This window comes from Choloepus didactylus, chromosome 19, assembly GCF_015220235.1.
Source record: "Choloepus didactylus isolate mChoDid1 chromosome 19, mChoDid1.pri, whole genome shotgun sequence".
NCBI lineage: Eukaryota > Metazoa > Chordata > Mammalia > Pilosa > Megalonychidae > Choloepus > Choloepus didactylus.
This window is the reverse complement of record NC_051325.1, coordinates 18,444,647-18,461,779: the sequence shown is the minus strand read 5'-3', so window position 1 is coordinate 18,461,779 and position 17,133 is coordinate 18,444,647. Positions and strand designations below refer to the sequence as shown.

At 39.1% G+C, this 17,133-nt stretch overlaps 1 protein-coding gene and 1 pseudogene across 6 annotated transcripts in view; one reads left to right on the top strand and one right to left on the bottom strand.

Moving 5' to 3' along the window:
- The window catches only part of MACROD2 (mono-ADP ribosylhydrolase 2), a 2,227,780-nt gene that overhangs the window by 1,722,111 nt on the left and 488,536 nt on the right, over window positions 1-17,133 (top strand). The gene's annotated exons all lie outside the window — the stretch shown is intronic.
- The window catches only part of LOC119515937, a 56,915-nt pseudogene continuing 52,767 nt past the window's right edge, over window positions 12,986-17,133 (bottom strand).

Below are 17,133 nucleotides of genomic sequence, written 5' to 3'. Positions count from 1 at the left end.
CACACATATATACATATATGCACATATATATGTATATATATGTGTGTGTGTGTGTGTGTGTGTGTATACTGGCTCATCAGGAGCAGCAATTTAATTTGCCCTGCAACTGAATTGTGAAAGGCATTTTAATCCGATTCTTAAGACAGGGAAGACTTCAAATTTATTTCAGTGTTTTAAAAATTTTTACGGAAGCATGACATACATTGAGAAAAGGGTACAGATCGTAGGTGTACAACAAGATGGATTTTCACAAAGGAGCACCCAGGGGAAAATAAAACATGGGTTTAGCCACCCCAGAAGCCCAGTGTCCCCCACCACACACACTTCCTCCCCAAAAGTGCCCCCACGCCAACCTAAGAGCAAGATTAGTTTTACCTTTTTAATTGTGTGTATTTTAAAATACATGTTTCAAGAAACTGCTGTACCATCACACTTTTAGAATATTTTTTTCACTCATGGTTTCACTCATCCATTCAGTCATTCATTGATTCATTCAAAAATTCTCAAGTATCTATTGTATTATTCTAAGTCATGAAGTGTGGAATGCCTTGTAGCTTTAAATATGTGTGTTAATTTACATATACAAATTATATATAGATTATTTTATTTTCCCCCTTTTGTCTATAGTTACATTGGATTTTGACACATGCATAGATTAACATAACACTACCTCAAGGATGATTCTGAATGCTTCCCATCACCCCCCAAATTCTTTCATGCCCCCACTTTGTAGTCACCTTCTCCCCCACCCCTAAGTCCTATTAACTCCTGATGTAGCTCTACATTTTGAGCTTTCAGATGGTGATGGGGAGACTTTTCTCATTCTTTCTCAGCTGCAAATTTTCCGTTTCACTTTCTGTCTTTTATCATACTATAGCCATTTCATTTTTTGATTGTAAAGGGCCAGAGTTTGTCCGTATTGTGAAAGCTGTTTTCCTGGTGGTCAAAATTCATAGTGTTCCACCAGACTGACCAACTTTGTTTTCTGCACAAAATGTGGCTTTTTTCCTCCCAGAGGCTGGGCCCCTCATGCTGCTGAACACAGGAACAGTAACCTTTGTGTGAGGATCCCTCTGAACCTTCTGCTGTGAATGTAGTGTATCCCAGGATGGAGCAGAAAAGAAATAGCCAGAGTTGAATTTGGAACAGCTGGTAGATGCGACCTGAGATACAAAAATATCCGTTTGAGTTTTTCAGAGTTCTAGTTCTCTAAGAAAATGTTTCTTTTTCCCCAATTAATCCACCCTCACTAATTTCCCCAAGTTACTTTTTAAATGGGTAGTTCGTTACCACTTATGTAGTAACATTGATGACAGCAAAGGAAGTAATACTTTGGAAGGAAATCGATCAGCTTAAACTGCCTGATGTGTAGCAGTTGGCAAACTGTTCCTGCTGGCTTCTACCTTTGTAGGAAAGAGTAATACGTCTACTTATGTAGGAAAAGGGAGTCTGAGTTGCAAAATGTGCTTTATCGACCACTTTCTTAATCTTGTATTTACTAGTTAGCATTACAAATGCAAAATATACTCTATTCAGAAAGAAAATACAATCAAGCAAAAGAACATTGAAAATATCTTTCTCCTATGTCCCCAGAAGCAACAACTCTTTTTATATTAACTTTTTTTATATAATGAAAGATTTGGAACATATACAAAAGTGGAGAAAACAGTATAGTGATCTCCATGTATCCATCACCAGCTAAAACAGTCGTCATCTCACAACCACTCTCATTTCATCTCTACCCTCAACCTCAGCCCAGACTGGATTATTTTCAAGCAAATCCCAGGCATATAATTTTAGCCATAGATATTTCAGTGTGTATATACTTCTAAAAGACAGTGACTCTCAAAACGCATAACCATGATCACAACTAAAAAGTGTGGAAAATTTGTTAATATCATTAAATATTCTGCCAGTACAAATTTCCCTGATTACCTTTTTCTCTTTTTCTTTTAAGGCCTAAATGGTTGGGAAACAACCACTGTTAACATATTGGTGCACATCATTTCCACCTATTTCCTTTTTCTTTTTTTGTTGTATATGTGCCCTTGTATGTACATGTGATCCCTTCCAGACTTTTTCAGATAAACATATGCATAGTCATAAATTGGTTTAATCCCTGTGATATTTTTCTGTAACTAATGTCTTTTCATACCAATGCATATGGCCTCCCTCCTTTTCTTCCCTCGTGGTTATTTAAAATTACAGAGGATGAATTACCAGTATTCATTTTATCATTCCCCTCTGATTGCTCGTTATAAACCATACTGCAATGACTACACATAACATTTAAATAATTACTGAATGTAAGTTCACAGCTACCTTTATTTTTATTTATTTTTTACTTGTTATTTTTTTGTTTTGTTTTGTTTTAGCTACCTTTAAATAAAAATAACTGCTTGGTGGGTGATGCAATGAGCAGCATAGGATCTCTCTGATGATATCTTTCTCAAGAATGTTTTACTTTCAGTTAATTGGAGTACTTTAACCACCTAAGGTGCTTGAACCACAGCTGTAACCTTGTATGTCTCTTTGCAGTTTAGCTGACAACGAGTTACGTTGCCAGGAAAGTAGCAACTGATGATATCAATATGTAAGGACTGAATTGGCACAGTAAGTGAGCGACGATCAGAATTAAGGAGATAGCTACCACATTTGCATGATGGAGTTTTCTGAGGACAGAGGCCTGGAGCTCTCAGATCCTAACGGATTTTGATGATTCAGGGACATTTGGTCTTGTGTACATTTGTGAAAGCCTGATGAGGACGTGGACAGAGTTGGACTTTGGAGCCAAGTAAGGAAAGTGTGAATCCTGGCTCCAGCATTTACTGCTAGGTGACTTTATACATGTTAACATCAATAAGCTTAAAATTTCTTCACCTGTTTAAAGGGGATAATAAAGGCACCTGTATCATGAGGTGATTGTGAGGATGGAATGAAGTAAAGGACTTTGCACAGTCTCTGGCAGGTAGGAAACCAAGAACTCAATAAACAGTAGTGGATTCTAGTTATAGTTAAAATACCATGCTAAATGGTGGACAACAAAGGCTACACACAGGATGAATACATTTATACACAATGAAACTATAGGTAAAAACTAATCTATGCCATGAGAAGAATGGAGGTTACCTTTGGAAGAGTGGAGACCAGATGGGGGCCACAAGGAGCTCATAGGAATTTGATACCATTCTTTTCCTTGGTCTGTTCTAGTTACATGAGTGTGTTCAGTTTCAGAAAATCCATTGAGCTGTCAACTTGTGAATACGCACCTTTCTGCATGTCCTTTATTCTTCAATGAAAAGTTAAAATAGAAAAAAAAACAAAAAATCATTAACAGTAATCGTGTTCCTGATGATAAGATTCCTGGTGTGTAATAGGTGGTTTCCCACTCATGCATGTACATACACTTATGTATGATGGTTGTCACTGTTATCAATTGGAACTGTTACTTTCCTGTTAAACTTTAAGAAATGTTGATTCACATCAAACATCAAACATTTTAAGTTTACTAAATTCTTCCCCTTCATGTTTTTGAAATAACTTTCCATATCCAATTTGCTTTCTCTGGGTTTCTTTAGGAGAAAATACAAGGGTTGATATTGAAACCTAATCAGCTCATCTTTACTGTCTAGACCATACCCCAGCAGGTACAGGCTTTGAAATGAATGATGGGGAGATGGACAAACCCCAAGGAGTTGTGGCCCCACCCAGTAACGAGCCAAACTTATCAAGTTGTCCTGAAGCATAATTCTTTTTTCACAATACCTTCAGGAAGCAACAGTGAGTTCAGGACCAAAACGTTACCTCCTCCCTTTGGGGGTGACATTTCAAGTGCTCAGAAGAACATTGGAAGTTTGAGAAAATAGACACAAGAATCAAGTATTTGAGTAGTTGTTCTGAAATGATCACATTTATTTTGTCAAGCAGAATGAAGTGAGCCAGGCCCGTCGTGTTTCATATGGCGAAGCCTGCTGCTCAGTGCAACTTGAGCTGCCAAATTAAGGGGAGTCCTTGGGATGTGTTTATAGAATCTTCTCTGTAGAAAAATTTCAGTTTTCACTGTTTTTAGTCCTTTTGGTTCACACTCACCAGTATGTATTTTAAAAGCCTCTAAAAGGTAAAATATTTGATAATCTTCCTTTTGAAGTTCAGTGTATACAGTGATAGTCAGATTTCATAAAAGTCACCTAGTATAGATATCTTAACAATGAAAAAATAGTTTGAGCAGATGCATCTTAATCAGTATTTTCTAATGTGAATAGGGATATGGAAAATATAAGGATGAAAGGCCTTTTTTTTTTCTTTGCTGTGACAGCACACAGCTGGAAATTGCTTATTATTAGCTTGCAAATCCTACAGGAATTATTTTTAGTACTTAGCAAACTTATGGTCATAATTGTGGGTACTTGCATCACTTCTAGAATGTGAGAGACCTATATCTCTCTTCTTCATTTGAGAACATAATTTTTATCATGTGTGCACACTGTGTATTGAATTCTGTGATGATTGGGAATCAAAAGTGCTTTTTGGGTAATGTCATGGGTGACAATAGTCATTTTGCAGTGTAAAGTTTTTGGAAGGCCCTGGGTCATGGTGTGTGGGTTATTTTGTTTGTTTGTTTGTTTTGATTTTGTTTTTAATCTTGAAAATAAAGTAAAAAAGGACTCGTCTTATTTTCTCATCACCAAATCCACCAACCAACCTGCATCTGCACCCATATTCACCTATGACAGTTGGAAGATGTGTCCCTGGTTCTATTAAAAGCCAAATCCTTCCCTTGTGCTCTAGACCTCATGCCTTCTTGCCTGTTACCCAAGGACTTTGCTCATGCTCTCATACCCTATCACTCTGGAACCATCTGTTTGCCTCCATTAATCCACACACTTGCCTTATTATCCCTGATCTTGCAAAGACAAAACCCTCAGTGGCCTCATCCACTGCAAAAATCCTCCAAGAATTAATTATGTTTATCATCGCCACTCTGTCACCTCCCCTTCTCTCCTCAACCAACTCTATTTGGATCTGAAACTCCATCAGTCTCTTTTATAAATGGAAGCTTTGTCTACCATTTCCTCAGGCCCCAAACACTGGAGTCTTTCTATAAATTCAATCTGATAAATTAGTCTTTTAAATGCAATCTCCAAAATATGTTGATAGTCCAGCCACTTATCATCTCAGGCTTCCAACCCTGTCAGTACACAGACATCTCATCAATGTCACCAAAACCTTCTTTCTGTCTAAATCTAATGGTCAGTTTTTTGACCCTTTCTTATTTGATCTCTCTGTTCTTGAAATAATTTTATTTCCTCTAGATTTTAGTGACAGCCCATTCTCCAGTTATTTTAATATGGGGAACTTAAAAGTATATTCACTATGTAACTGAAAGGGGTGTATAGAATTATATATCCTTATGTAAAGAATGTTAATGAAATAACTGAAAGAAGTGAAAAGAGATCTCTAGGGTGTCATAGAGATAGCAATTGCAGGAATAAGCCACCTCCACTAGGATTAGGAAGAGGTTGGAATTTCTCAACTTTAGAAGTTGAGTGGGGGAGTCCTGAGGAGCTGAAATCCTGCCCCCTGAGGAAGGGATGCTGCTGAGCTGGAACTGGTGTTTTTGAGCTTATATGAGGGGACTGTGGGGCTGGGAGCCAGACCTCTTAGGAGGACATACTGCTGCTGGTGGGATCCTTGAGTGGGGTGTAAATGAGGCTTGTTCTGTGAGTATTGGAAAAAAATTGCATAAAAATAAACTGACGCTGAGCAAACATACCACCACTGCCGGTGTGAAGAAATCAGGTGGGGATGAAGCTCAAGGGGAAAGGAAGCAAATAGAAAGGCACAAGTGCTTTCTAATGCTTGCAACCCTGCATGTTCTCTCTAGCGCCCCCTAGGGTCAGGGAAGTGATGTGAACTCAGCTCCACATCACAAAACAGAGTAGAAAAGGAAAAGTTAGAAGATGAGAGCAATTGCTTACTAACTGGTACCTTCTCCTCTCTCACTCGTTGCTCCTTTTGTTCTCTTTTTCCTGGCTCTGCATCTTCTGCCTGATATTTAAATGTTGGGGTGCCCTAAACCTTAGTGTGGGCTCTCTCATCCAGACCAATGACTTTCAATACATCTCTGCTCTGATGATTCCCATGTTTGTATCTGAAGCCCTGACCTCTCTCCTGAGTTCCAGAGCCAAGTAGCAAACTGCTTATGATACATCTCCACGTAGATATCAAATAGGCATCTCGAACTTGGTGTGTTTGAAACAGTACCTTTGATTTCCCACACATCCCCATCCTGATCCTCCTGCAGTCTTCTCAATACATGACACCATCAACTCCCATTTCCTCAGTCCCAAAATCTTGGGGTAACTTTATAGACCCAATCTTATAAGTTATTCCTATAAGCCCAATCTCCAGAATTCTACTCACAATCCAACTATTTCTCATAATCTCCATTGCTGTAATTCTAACGCAGGACATCTTTCTGGAATAGTACAAGAGACTTCAAATTTGTCTCTCTGCTTCCTCCCTTGTGACCCTTTAATCTGTTTGCCACATACCATTTGTGTGATGTGAAAGAGCCAAGCAGATCAGATCTCTAGCCTGCTTAAAATCTTCTAGTCGCTGTTCCTTGAATGCACAATAAAATCCTAACGCCCTGCCATGACCTACCAGACCTATAACAGGGTCAGCAAACTTTCTGTAAAAGGCCAGATGATAAATACTTTAGACTTTGTGTTGTGTGCCAGCCAGTCTCTATTGAAACTATTCAAAGCAGCCATAGACAATATATAAATAAATGGCAGGGCTGTTGTCTTAGTTTCCTGGGCTGCTCAAGCTAATGCAATGAGTTGGGTTAAACAGTGAGAGTGTAATGGCTCATGACTTTGAGGTTAGGAAAAAAAAAGTCTAAATCAAGGCATCATCAAAGCAATGCTTTCTTCCTGTAGACTGGTGTTCTGGGGCTGACTGCTGGTGATCCTTGTTCTTTAGCTGGTCACATGGCAAGGCTCAGGGCAGTGTCTCCTTGACTCCTTTCTCTTTCAGGTTCTGTTGACTTTCAGCTTCTGGCTGCTACCTTTGTGGCTTTCTCTCTTTGTCTGAATTTCATTCTGCTCATAGAGGGCCCCAGTAAAAGGATTAAAACCCATCCTGATTGTTGTGAGCCACAGCTTAACTGAAGTAACCTCATCCTAAAGTTCATCTTACAATGGTTTCATACCCACAGGAGTGGTTTAGGTTTAAGAATATAGTTTTTTGTTTATTTTTTTCTGGTGTACATATAGCTTCAAACAATCACAGTTCTGTCCCAATAAAACTTTACTTACAATAAAAGGCAACAGGGCAGACTTTGGCTATAGGTGAGATTTTGCCCACCCTTGCTCTTCATAATCGAATGTTTCATCCATAACCTTCACCCTATCTCAGACTAAATGGTATTCTTTAGGCCACCTCAGCTATTTCATACTTAGTGTCATCTGGAATTTTTACTCCAGCTCTAGGCATGGCTGGCTTCTGTGCTTTATTCCACTTTCTCCTCAAATGTCATCTCCTCTAGAAGGGCCTCCTTGACCACCCTAGACCAGCTCCCCTCCCTCACCTGTCACTATGTTACCTGGTTTAGTAATTTCAGGGCATTTGCCACTATAAGAATTTTTTCATTTGTTCAGATGTGTGTTAGCTACCCCCTCCACTAAAAAATAGGATAAGGGCTTTGAAACTCACCAACTATGCATAGCATATAGTTTTTCAACAAATATTTATTAAGTAAAATGCAGGGTTTTAGTTTCTTAATTATTTTTCTTCTCTGCCGATACAAAAAGACTCCTTGATTTGAGTTGATGTGATGGTTTGTCCCTGATTCTACTTTGTTTTTTTTCACCTTGACTTAATCAGTTAGTGAATCAAACAGTTAAGAATTCACCAGGTGCCTGATTTGTAAATACACACAGCTAGACCCTGAAGGGGATGCCACGAGTACCTAATAAACATATATTTTGCCCCCTAGAATCTTGAATTTTCCTTGATTCCATAAATAGAAAAAAATCTGTTTGCATATATATATGTGACTAAGAGTGCTTGCTTTTCAAATACAGATTCTGTAAACAAATATACCTTCATGTATCACTGGGAAGAGATGTGCAGTTATTCACATAGTGGTATTACATGATTCTCAAAGTCCTTTCTGCACTACTCATTCAAACTACTTGCTAGAATCCTACTGTTTGTATATCCTTTGGAGTAGAATGTCTTGCTGAGAATAGGAGAATCGACTTGGTTCCTGTTTGTTTAGATGGTAGCCATCCTCTTGCTGCTAAGTGGAGAAGTAGTTGGGACAGAAGATGTATTCTGTAAACCCTGAGATAGCACCATGGATTGCAAACTGCAGTGCAAATTGCTTCACCTTGTTACATCCACAGGCGATATATCTGTTCTGACATTGCGTTTAGTGTTAAATTATTGTAATCAAGTTTAGTCAAGGTTGAGAGATGTTTGTTACCTAGTAGAAAATATCTTCTGGAGTTCTGACTGCTGAAAATGACCCCACCTTTTGCCTGACTTCTCCTGCCATCTTAGAAAATTCACCTGAGAAACCACAGTGGCTGAGTTGATGGGATGTTAAGGCAACAATGTTGTTTCTTCTGAAGAGAAAGGGGAAGAAAAAAGAAATATTAATTTGGTATATTCTACCAGTTTACATCAACCCTATTCAAAAACCTCTTTATTCTTTCTCAACACCAAAAGATGCCAATGTTGTTGTCCTCCTGGTTCTTGATCCCAAATCAAGACCTATTCATTCTGCCTTCAATGATATATTCCATTCTGCACCCCTGTTGAAACAGCATGCTCTGCTCTCTTTCCTTTTCTATTATCCCCACAACTTCTTACTGATGAAACCCTCTTAACAAAACACTACATAAAGAAATTTGATGAACAGATAAAATATATAAAGGATATTTAATGGGTATATATTTATCAAGGCTAAAGTCTCTCTGTCTCCATTTTCATCGGGACTTTTAGCATCATCACAAACTCATCTGTGGCAAGCAAAGGGGAAAGCAGCTGTGTTTTTTTTTCCCCCAGAGCTGCTCTGGTTTGGGGACCAGAAACCCATGTGCTTCCCACTTAGTCACCCCAAACTCTCTGGCTTTCTCATGGGAGAAGCCTCTCCACTCTTTCCCATTGCCACACTCTGAACCCCCTAGGATCCTAGAAGTCTGCATTTTTTACATCTTTCTTTCCATGGACATTTTGAGATCATCCCCCACTCCCCCTTGTGGAAGACAGTTTCTCAGTCTATTGGGGCTTTCTTTCTTTCTTTCTTTCTTTCTTTCTTTCTTTCTTTCTTTCTTTCTTTCTTTCTGGTAGCTAATGAAAGTTTAAAAGTCAGAAGCAATTGTTTTGCTGAGTATTACCTTTACCTTAAAGCTCTTCCCATTACTCTGAAAATTTTATCCCATAGAGTGTTACTCTAAGTATCCCGAGACAACTTCATTGGATTTGCCTGGGTCACCTGTTAAAAAAAGCAGTTTTATGGGTCTCACTAGGGCTCTTCTAAATCAGAATTTCTAAGGGTGAGGGCCTCGAATCTGCATTTTTTAGAATGTCCCACAGACTGTTCTTAGCTAACACTTGAGAACTTCTGATCTACTATGTAGATATTTGGAGTAACAGAGAGGAAGAAAGCAGATTTTTAGAGTGGGGCTTGCCAAAATAGTGCCTGCTTACCACTTGAGGTATTTAAGATGTCACTGAATAGCTTTTGAAAGCAATTGTGTGTTTCTTTTCGTGTGTTTTAAAATAACCTAAAAGCGCAATATCAAACCAACAGTGTATAGGATAAGAATGAAAAAAAAAAAAAGTGAATAGATTGAAAGAAAAATCTAAGCAAGTGAAAATGCAGGGAATTTGAATGGGTGAAGGCGTTCTATTATTTTTTTCAAATCCCTGTTCAGCCACTAATTGTCTGGGTCACATCACATATCCTCCTGCCCACCTACATGCATGGTACACCCATGGAGGGTATTTTGTACATGGGCTGGGTGCAGTTGCCCCCCTCCAGGGCTTCCTCCTTCCTGCAGACAGGGGCAGTTACCTGGCAGTACCCACCTGAGCAGTGGGGCTGGTGGTTGATACAATTGTGACTTTATTGTCATCAGTGTCTGCCTCTACTTGCCTTCTTATTCCAATTTCTCAATCAAATGCCACATGTCCTTGGTTGTATTGCTTTGCCCACACCTGTGAATGTGAATGTACCATTCATAATCCTGTACTTCAACTGAAAAGAATGACACTCTGTGGATTTCTTTATCGGATTTTCTGGTTGGTGCCAGACTTTCCAAGATGGAGCTTGCTAATCTGATACATGCAACGATGCTTACATGCCAGCCAGGGGGCAGCACCGTTACTGTCTAATTTCAGGTGGCATGATGCAGCACACACTATCAGTGCCCAGACTATGTCCCTCGACGTCTCCCTGCGCTCCAGCTGGCTTCCAACTGCCACCATCTGCATCCCTGTGCCTAAGGGCTTTGTCCCAACTACAGAAAACTTTGTAGTCCACAATAATTAGGAATTAACACAGGGAGATAGTGCATAAGTACCCCAGCTTCCCCCTCCAGGAGTGGGATTACTCTGCAGCCTGTGGTTGCAGCATATCCGAGCTTCTAGTTGCTTGCTAGAGTATCTGCCTTAGAAGCATAGCCTTTATTGGCTTCCTCCCTTTCCTGTTCCACTCCCTCACTGCTTTATTGGTGCTTCCTGGGACCACCTCCCAAGTAAACTACTAGCACTGGAGTCTCTGTCACAGTGTCTGCTTCTGGGATAACCCAAACTAAGACGTGTCACTGTCAACAATGACCTTATTGAGATGTAATATCTCTCCTTTAGTATCTAATCAAAGTGAAAACTTGGGATAGAGATTCCAATTCAAGTAAAAGGGGAAAGTATCTTTCAGATTGGGAAAGGGCAAAGTTTGGTGGAGGTAAAAGCTTTTAGAACCCTCCTAGTCAGCCTTCAGCTGTGGCCCCATATGGTTGTAGAGTTGAATGCTGGTGGTGGTCCTTTCCAACTACTGCCTTAGGAAACCCTTGTTCATCATCTACTTGACCTGCTGATCAGTCCAAGCCAGAGGTTCCCAAACATGAGCATACATCAGAATCTTCTGGAGGGCTTGTTAAATCACCTCAACGCCGGAAACTCTGATAATAGCGGGTCTGGGGTGAGCCCTTAGAATTTGCATGTCTATGGAATTCTCAGATGATGCTAATTCTGCTGTGCAGGTGCCACAGCTTTGAGAACTGCTAGTGTAAGTGTGCTTTTCCTGTGGCCTCTTGAAATAGAAAGCCAGGCATTTGCTACAGAGGTGAGGCATTAATTGATTTTTCTTTTAAAATTGTATCCATCTGATTTTGAATAGTTGATGTATTTACATGGTTTGAAAGACAAAGTGTATAATAAAGCAATAGTTAGATTCTTCCTTAATGTGGTGAAATATGATCTCAACACAAGAGCCAACACATGTGCCAACAGGAAACTACTGGAAACTTTCTGTGAAGGTGAGAAATAAAATTAAAATGTTCATTATGTCTACCATAATTTTCCATTGTTCTGGAAGTATTCTTGATATAACAGTATACCTTGAAAATGCAAAAGAATTATTTAAAAAAAACTGCATATAATAATGTTTGGTAACACAGTTGGATACAATATTAATGTGGAAATATCAGAAAGCTTTCTATACACAAGCAGTAAAGCAAAAGAATATATAAAGGAAACAGAAACCCCATTAAAGGTGATAAAATACTGAAGAATAATTTTTTTTTAAAATTTGCAAAATCTACATGAAGAGGACTTTAAGTGCTTTTCTTAAAAAAATTTTTTTGAAAATCTCTTGAGTGTCCCAGTGAAATATGAATGAATGAAAAAAGAGATAAAGTGTTCTTGAATGGCAAGGTTCAACTTCATAAAAAATGTTAATTTCTTTAGATTATAAATTCAATATGATTTCAACAAAATACAAACACAAATTTTTGACCTGAAGATGCTGTTTCTAGAGTGCAAATTTAGCCAGAAAAATTAAAATTATATCATAGAAGAGTAATGAGGAAAGGCTAACATCAACAGATCTGAACACATATTGTAAAGCTGTAATTATTTAAACATTAGGGTTTTAGCTCATGAATAGATAGTAAGAAATCTAGAAATAGCCTCCAATACATAAAATAATTAGTATGCTATAAGTTGACATCATGATTCTTGGAAACAAGATCAAATTGATTTTATCAACGTGAAACCTTGTTCTCCTTTGTGTAATTAATATTGTTACTTGGGTCACTGATTCAGACTCATCTACACCTTGAGGTTATTGCATACTTGCTCCATGCCAGTAGCAGGCTGAGCATTTCCATAGTTGTTGACCTGTGTAATCACAGAAATCTTTGAGGCAAGAATTCATATCTCCATTTGAAAGTTGAAGAAAACAGAGGCCCAGAAAGATGAGATGTCTTGCCTGTCATTGCACAGCAGTGAATGGAAGGGCTAGAATTCAAAGCCTGGACTTCCTCCCCATCTTGTGCTCCTGTCCACCAAACTTCGGTAACCATTAAGCATTTGTGTTGGCCATTTCTTGGATCATATGCATATTTTCCATTCATCATCTTTGGTTCATTCAAGTCCTTGTTTTCTGGGGGTAGTCAAACTGAGTTTCTGATTAACACCTTAAATCCTAAATTAGATTTTAAGAAAAAAAATTGTAACTGTCTTCTCTTATGGGAGATTGTCTTACTTTTTCAATTCAGGTCAGCAGGACAGGAGAGGATCGGTGGTCTGAGTGGTCTAAGTCAGTAGTGAAGGGGCTTTGAGCCCCACCATTCTGCTATGTTATTGCTGGACTACAGCAGGAAGACATGAACATGACACAGGCCAGGTTTGAGCAAGTCTAGGGAAGGAGATGGTATCAGCCCCCGGTCCTATTCCTGGAGCTTCTGCCTCACCTCAAGGCCACGTGGATGGCCGGTGAGGCTCCTCTGCCCCACAGGACACTGGCTTTCCTCTTAGTTGGGATACCCCAGTGGCATTCCTTCTGCTCATTCAAAGACAACAGAGACTTCACGTGGTGCTTTACTTCCTCAGCCTTCGGGGCCTGATGCACGGTGCAGTCTCTCTGTTCCTGGAGGAGATGATAACAAATTCATTGTCGCTTTCACTGGACTCACTCACAGGTGACTTAGAGCTCGACCCCGGATTCTGAGAAATGCTGGCATGTTCTCTAAAACAAGTATGGCTCAACTGTTGAGGAAATTTGTGATTTGGTGGTGCTTTGTGACTTATTTTTTCCTCTTGAACCAGAATACAGCCCTTGTTTCATTAGGTTTACGTATTTAATTACCTTAGAGAACTATTTGGTGCCTAATTATCTGTATGACAGGATATTAAACTAAGCTTCTATTTGTCTCTAGGCACTATATAATTTACTTTTTTTTCCCCCCTTTCTTTTCTTTCCTTTTTTCTATGATAACATGAATTGCAATCTAGACTAAAAAGCTGGTAGAATGCTTTCAAACTAGGTATAAGTTATTAAACATACAATGAATGTTTGAAAGAAGTCAGGTTTTTTGTCACTTGACTGTCAGTTGTCAACTATCAATTCATTTCTTTTGTCACAGTTGTCCTACTAGGCAACACGGTCCTGTGTAAAGTATCTCAAATCCAACTTCCTACCCTGGCCATGCTACTCAATAACTATGAAATTTTGCCAAGTTATTTAACCTTCCAGTGATTTAGTGAACCTATCTATAAAATGGGGATAGCAAGACCTTGGAAATGGTTGAAAGGATTAAATGAGATAAAGTACTTGGATACCTGGCACACAATAACCACTTAATAAATAACTTATTATTAGTAGAGCACCAAGATTTGCAGATATAGGCCAGTGTTTTTATTTTCAGACAACCGCTGTCTATTTCAAACGAGATAAGTGTTGCAAGGAATTGCATGTATCTGCTGATGTTGAAAAAAGATTGAGACAGAGTCGGCCCTTCATCTGAAAATCCTCGGGAAAACCTGCAGCACTTGAACTGTCACGTGCCTTGAGATCTGAGTATATTTGTTCCTAACTTCTCAGACTGGCCTGTAGATGCTAATTTAAAGCTCATAGCAATAAAAGTAGCCATTTCCCTCTCTTATATTCCTTTCCATGGCCTAACTCTTGCAGACTATCTCAGTAATGAATTCTATAGGTAGAGTAATCCCATCCCAGAAAATTATGAAAACAAGAGAATGAAGAAAAGCGAAAACTCTCTAATGCCCTTAAATTCTATTCCATGGCAAAACTGAAAATGTTCTTTACTTCGAGCCATTGTCTCAATTGTCTTCATTATTTGAAATCTCAGGAATAAGATATGCTGGAATAACTGGAGAATGTTGCCAATATCCAAAGTGTATTAAAAGGCCTGGGTTTGTTTTTCAAAGCTGCCCTTTCTCTTCAGTCATTGTCAAATGGGTTTGAGCTTTTACCAGTAAGAAGCAAATATTAAATTGGTTCACTTCAATGTCTGTAGTTCAGAAGGAACCCTGGAGCCCCTCCAAGCTATATCTACAAATCTGAGTGACATATCTGCAAGGAGGTACTAGAGCAGCAGAGAGAGAGATGCATGAGCACATACAAACCAACCCGGGCCGAGACGATAATTGCAGTGTGGCATTCCTGGGTACCCTAGGAGTAATTACTCTGCCATTCTTTATCATCATGTGTTAGATGTGATATGAAGCAATTATCCAGTTGCTTTTTGGAATATTGATGCCTGGCTGTCTTTGCACATTATCCTCATATCACGCTGTTACCCTGCAGGACTTAATTCTGGCACCTCGAGTCTCTCATGGCAGATTGATAAGGCTCACTTGCTTTATCTTCCCTTTCTTAGGAGGGGACTCTGGTGTTTACCCGTGTTATTAAGGATAAGTACTGATAACATGAGGTACTGCCATTTTCTTTTTCCGCTTGTAGAATCTGATTTGTATCTCGAATTCTCTCGTGTCCGGCCCCCTACTGCATGTCTTTGCACAATGGCTGTTTACTACTAATTGTAAACTACCTTCCTAACAAAGGCAGGCATTATTGTTTTTCCCCATAATTACTTGCAACATTTCTTGTGTTCATGAGAGGCACTTCTCATAGCCTTACTTTAATAGTAATCTGAGGAATAACTTCTATTAAGACCACATGCTCCAAGTCTATGCTCAGTTTGTGGGAGTAATGTCTGCAGGCATGGAAATTTCACCCTCCAAGATGTGGTCTATTTTCTTAAGTTGAAATTGGTGTTGTTTCAGTGTTTTACTTTCATCTGAATGGCTATAGCTCAGCTCCTTTTCTTGGTACATTTCTTTCATTATTCTAAGGACAGACTATTTTATTTGGATTGTAGATCAGCAAGCCCACATTTTAAATACTTCATATCATATCAGTTTGTCTATACCCTACACAAAAGGAGGCCATGTAAGGTCTGTGGTGAGGTGTGGGGTGGTATAGCCCCCAGAAGGGGAAGTGGCCTAGACCCTGCCACAGCTGGTGGGTTGTAGTGACACTGGTGCCCACATTTATTTGTGTGCTCTTCTGTGGACAGCACTGCCATCCTCATGAAGTGAGCTCAGCCAGGCAGTTTGGAGCAGTGTCAAGAACATGGACATTTGAAGATGGCTACACTGACCCATGTATCCAAGGAGATCCCACCACATCACCCATTCTTTATGAGCTGTTCTTCCATCATTTGGGAAATGAGAAGAAACATAACTTTCTTATGCACATGATATAAGAAGGAAATGAGCTGTTGGACATAAAGCTTTTAGTACTGTGTCTGTAAACAGTAGACTGGATCAGTGTGTGTTACTTCCCATTCATTTGTCTGTTGGTTGGTTGATGCAGAGTCTTGAGTTATTTGAACCCCTGAGTCCTTGGCATACTATTTCCCTTGATCTGTGAAAGGGACTTCTAGCTTCATTCATTATTTAGTCTCCTCTTATTCCACAGCTACCTGCCATACCCCACCCCCACTCCAGAAGCAAATCTTCTATGTCTGATGTGTAATCACATATTTGAATATCTTCTGAAAGGGTTTTTGCTTTGTAAATATAACTTTAATTTTCATAAATGTGCTAGCTCTCATAGATTTCTTTCCTTTTTCTTCTTTTTCTTTCTTTCTTTTTGCTTAGTATGATTTTAAACCATCCATATTGCTGGGTGTAAACCTAGCCCATGGTTGTTCATAGCTGCATGGAATTCTATGATATGGACCTGATTTACCCATCTCCCGAATGACAGACACTTAGATTGCCTCCAGCTCCCCCCTGTTACAAACAGCATTCCTGTATGGGTCCTTTACAGACTCATGTAAGAACATCTCTAATGTATACCCAGGAGTGGGCATGCTGGGCTGACCTCTAGAATGACTGTACCATCACCACTCCCATCGGTAACATATGAGGGTTTTCATGACCCACATCTCCACATCCCCACCATCACTGGGCATTGTTAAGCTTTCTAACTTCTGAGCATAAAGTGATCGCCCATTGCTATTTTAATTTCCATTTCTACAATATTAATGAGTTTGAGCATCAAACTCTAATTTCTCTGTTGATTTTTTCCATGGTGTCCTTTATTGAGTATAAATTCTTGTGATGAAATGACATTAATCAATTTTAACCTTTTTATCTGTGCTTTTGAGTTTTAAGACACCCTACCCTTTCTCTAGGTCATGAAGATGTTCTACATCTTCTTCTTCCAGATTTCATCTTTCACATGGGTTCTTTAATCCATCCAGAGTTCACTTCTACAGATGGTGTCAGAAAATAGTCCAGTTCATTTTTCTCATATTGAAATGCACACACTAAAAGATCCTTCTTTTCCCCATTCTAAATGGTTACCTGTATTGACATCTCAAGGTTTTCTTTGATTCTTTCAAAATATTCCATTGTCTTCAGTGGTACTTAAGTCTGACATCAATCTGGTTCTTGTTGTGCCCTATGCTCTGTGTTTCTTAGCTTTTATTTTATATTTTATATCTCTTTACCCATTCCTGATGCAATCTGGGACAGTTCATAAATCTGTTTTCCTGATTATTAATTCATCTATTTATCATATCC